Source organism: Eumetopias jubatus, unplaced genomic scaffold, assembly GCF_037043125.1.
Source record: "Eumetopias jubatus isolate StellerSeaLion01/CBP00866 unplaced genomic scaffold, mEumJub1_p1.0 scaffold_72, whole genome shotgun sequence".
NCBI classification, from domain to species: Eukaryota; Metazoa; Chordata; class Mammalia; order Carnivora; family Otariidae; genus Eumetopias; species Eumetopias jubatus.
The window spans coordinates 848,151-852,392 of record NW_028274878.1 but is presented as its reverse complement, the minus strand read 5'-3'; positions in this window follow the sequence as shown (position 1 = coordinate 852,392).

Below are 4,242 nucleotides of genomic sequence, written 5' to 3'. Positions count from 1 at the left end.
GTGGACATTCTTGGTGTGTTCCTTATCTTAAGGGAAAGGCTCTGAACTTTTGCCCATTGAGGGTGATATTCACTGTGGGTTTTTCACAGATGGATTTTATGAACTTGAAGAATGTTCCCTCTATCCCTATGCTCTGAAGAGTTTTAATCAGGAAAGGATGGTGTGTTTTGTCAGATGCTTTTTCTTCATCAGTTGAGAGGACTATTTGGTTCTTCTCTCTCCTCTTATTAATGTGTTCTATCACATTGATCGATTTATGAACGTTGAAGCACCCTCGCATTCCAGGGACAAATCCCATTTGGTCGTGGTGGATGATCCTTTTAATGTATTGTTTGATTGTATTAGCTAGGATTTTGTTGAGAATTTTGGAATCCATATTCATCAGGGATATTGGTTTGAAATTCTCTTTTTAATGGTGTCTTTGTCTGGTTTGGGGATCAAGGTAATTGTGGCCTCATAAAATGAGTCTGGAAGCTTTCCTTCTGTTTGTATTTTTTGAAACAGCTTCAGGAAAGTAAGTATTCTTTCTTCGTTGAATGGTTTGTAGAATTTTCCAGGGAATCCATCGGGCCCTGGACTCTTGTTTTTTGGGAGGTTTTTGATCACTGCTTCAATCTCGTTACTGGTTATTGGCCTATTCAGGTTGTCAAATCCTGTTTCAGTCTTGGCAGTTTATAGGTTTCCAGGAAGGCATCCATTTCATCCAGATTGCTCAGTTTATTGACATATAGTTGTTGATAATAATTTCTAATAATTGCTTCTATTTCTTTGGTATTAGTCGTGATCTCTCCCCTTCCATTCATAATTGTATTAATTTGGGTCCTTTCTCTTTTCTTTTGGATAAGTCTGGCCAGAGGTTTATCGATCTTATAAATTCTTTCCAAGAACCAGCTTTTAGTTTTGTTGATCTGATCTACTGTGTGTCTGGATTCTAATTCATTGATATCTGGTCTAATCTTAATTATTTCTCTTCTAATGCTTGGCTTAGGCATCATTTGGTGCTTTTTCTCTCATTCTTTAAGGTGTAGATTTAGTTGATGAATTTGGGATTTTTCTGTGTGTTTTTTTTTTTTTTTTTTTGAGTGAGGCTTGGATGGCTGTGTATTTCCCCCTTAGGACCGCCTTTGCAGTATCCTATAGGTTTTGGACCGATGTGTTTTTTTTCTCATTGGTTTTCGTGAATTATTTAAATTCTTTGATTTCCCGGTTGACCCGAACATTCTTGAACAGAGTGGTCTTTAGCTTCCAAGTGTTTGAATTTCTGCCAAATTTTTTCTTGTGATTGAGTTCCAGTTTTAAAGCATTATGGTCTGAGAATGTGCAGGGAATCATCTCAGTCTTTTGGTATCGGTTGAGACCTGATTTGTTACCCACTGTGTAGTCTATTCTGGAGAAAGTTCCATGTGCACTTGAGAAGAATGAGTATTATGTTGTTTTAGGGTGGAATGTTCTGTATATATCTATGAAGTCCATCTGGTCCAGTGTATCATTCAAAGCTCTTGTTTCTTTTTTGATTTTCTGCTTCGATGATCTGTCCATTGCTGAGAGTGGGTATTGAGGTCTCCTACAATAAACGTACTGTTACCAATATGACTCTCTCTTGGTTAACAGTTGGCTAATGGAGATGGCTGCTCCCATGTTGGGGGCATAGATATTTACAATTGTTAGATCGTCTTGTTGGATAGACCCTTTAAGAATGATATAGTGTCCTTCTGTGTCTCTAAGTACAATCTTTAGCTTAAAATCTACTTTGTCTGACATAAGAGTTTCTACTCCAGCTTTATTTTGAGTCCCGTTGGCATGGAAGATGGATCTCCATCCCTTCCCTTTCAGTCTGGAGGTATCTTTAGGTTCAAAACGAGTCTCTTGTAGACAACATAAGGATGGGTCCTGTCTTTTTATCCAGTCTGCCACCCTCTGCCATTCTCTGGGAGCATTTAGGCCGTTCACATTGAGAGTGATTATTGAAAGATATTAATTTATTGTTTCCACGTATCCTATGAAGACCTTGTTTCTATAGATTGTCTCTGTAAATATCTGTTCTCTATCACTCTGGGTGCCTTTCTCCTTTTATTGAACCCCCCTTAATATTTCCTGCAGGGCCAGCTTAGTGGTTACATATTCCTTCAGTTTGTACCGGTCTTAGAAGCTCTGCATGTCTCCATCCATTCAAAATGGCAGCCTTGCCAGATAGATTATTCTTGGCTGCATGTTCTTCTCGTTTAGTAACCTGACTATGGCTTGCCAGCCCTTTCTGGCTTGCCAGGTCTCTGTGGATAGGTGTAATGTTATTCTGATATTCCTCCCTCTGTATGTAAGGAATCTCTTCCCCCTAACTGCCCTTGAGATGGTTTCCTTGGTTCTAAGATTTTTGAGTTTTACTATTATATGCCAGGGTGTGGGCCTGTTTTCCTTGTTCTTGGTTGGGTCCTCTCTGCCTCTGGGACACGAATATTTGTTTCATTTCCCAGATTAGGGAATTTCTCAGCTATGATTTGTTCAAATATATCTTTTAGTCCTCTCTCTCTCTCTCCACCCCCTCAAGGATCCCAATAATTCTGTCATTGGAACGTTTCATGGGGTCTCTTATTTCTCTGACTCTATTTTCTTGGTCTTTGAGTCTTTTTTCCCTGCCCTCCTCTTTTTCCTTTTTTCTATCAACTGTTCTTCTAGATCGCTAATTCGTTCTTCTGCCTCGCTTACCCTAGTTTTTCAATTATCCAGATTAGATTGGATCACATTGTTAGCATTTTTAAGTTCTGCCAGTTCAGCTTTCATTTCTGCCCTTGGAGACTCTATGTTGCCATTAATCGATTTCTCAATTCTGGCTATTGTCTTCACAATTGCTAACCCTGAATTCCATTTCTGACATCTTGGTTATATCTGAATCCATTTGTAAATCTGTGGTAGAAATCACTGTCTCTGAGTCTTTTCTATTTGGGGGGTTCCTCCTCCTAGTCTTTCTGTTGAGGGGTGGTTGAGGGAATGTACAGAGTCCAAATTATTGACCACAACCCAAGCAAGATGCATCTGACTTATAGGGACCTTATGGTTGTTGGCCTCTGCTTCTCCCAGCCTGTCTTCTGGGGGAGGGTCCTGCCGTGCTGTTTCCTTGTTTGGGCAGAGTTTCCCTGCCCCCTGTGTGTGTGTGTGTGGGGGGGGGCATGGGCTCAGTAAAAACCAGTTTTCTGGGGCTTTTGTCCTCTGGTGGCTTTCCCTGGCAGCTTTCCACATCTCTTTTGAGAGTCAGAGCAGAAGACACCGTTTCCAACCCTCTGACTCAGGGCAGAGAGATCGCAGTCTGTTCTTCAGTAAGCTCTCCAGGTTACACTATCTCTGTTTTTGTCTGTGCTGCTATAAACTGCAGTGTCCTGGGTTGTGTGCCGCTCAGCATGGCTCCCAGTCCTCGCTTACAGTTTGGGGCACATCTCTGCCCTTTGTGCTTCTAAAATTGCCACCCGCCCCCAGTTTGCATGTGCAGCCCCGCTGCTCCAGATTTCGGTCTGGGGGCTGCCTTAATGTCCTTTCCCTACCGCTACCGGTCTGCGACTCTGTGCCCCATCCCCAGCATGGGAGGCTCTTGCTCTCTGGTGGTGCCGGATCTGCATGGCTCCCTCCCCCTTCCATTTATCTTTGGATATGTGCCCACGGAATCACAGCTCCGCATTTCATACCTTGAAACCAACTGCCTACGATATTCTGTTTGTGGAGATCCAGATATATCTTCTTACCCCTCAGGCTGATTTCGTGGGTGTTCAGAGTGGTCTGGTAGATATCCAGCTCAATTCTGGGGACTGGTTTGAATAGGGTCCCCTACTCCTCCACCATCTTTCTTGTCCTGCATAAGTTCCTTATATATTTTAGGTATTAACTTCTTATCAGACACATCATTTGCAAATATCCTCTCACATTCCGTATGTTGTTGTCGTGTTTTGTTGGTAGTTTCCATCACTGAACAAAAGTTTATATTTCATTGTAGTCCCAGTGTATTAGTTTTGCTTTTGTGTCCCTTGCCAGAGGTGACTTATCTAGAAAAATATTTCCGTGGCTGATGTCCAAGAAATTGCTGCCTATATTGTTTTAGGAATTTTATGGTTTCAGGTCTCACATGTGGGTCTTTAATCCATTTTAAGTGTATTTTTGTGCGTGGTGTAAGACAGTGGTTGGGGTTTCCTTGTTTTGTGGGTGGCTATCCAGTTTTCTCTGTACCATTTGTTGAAGAGACAAGTCTTTTCCCCATTG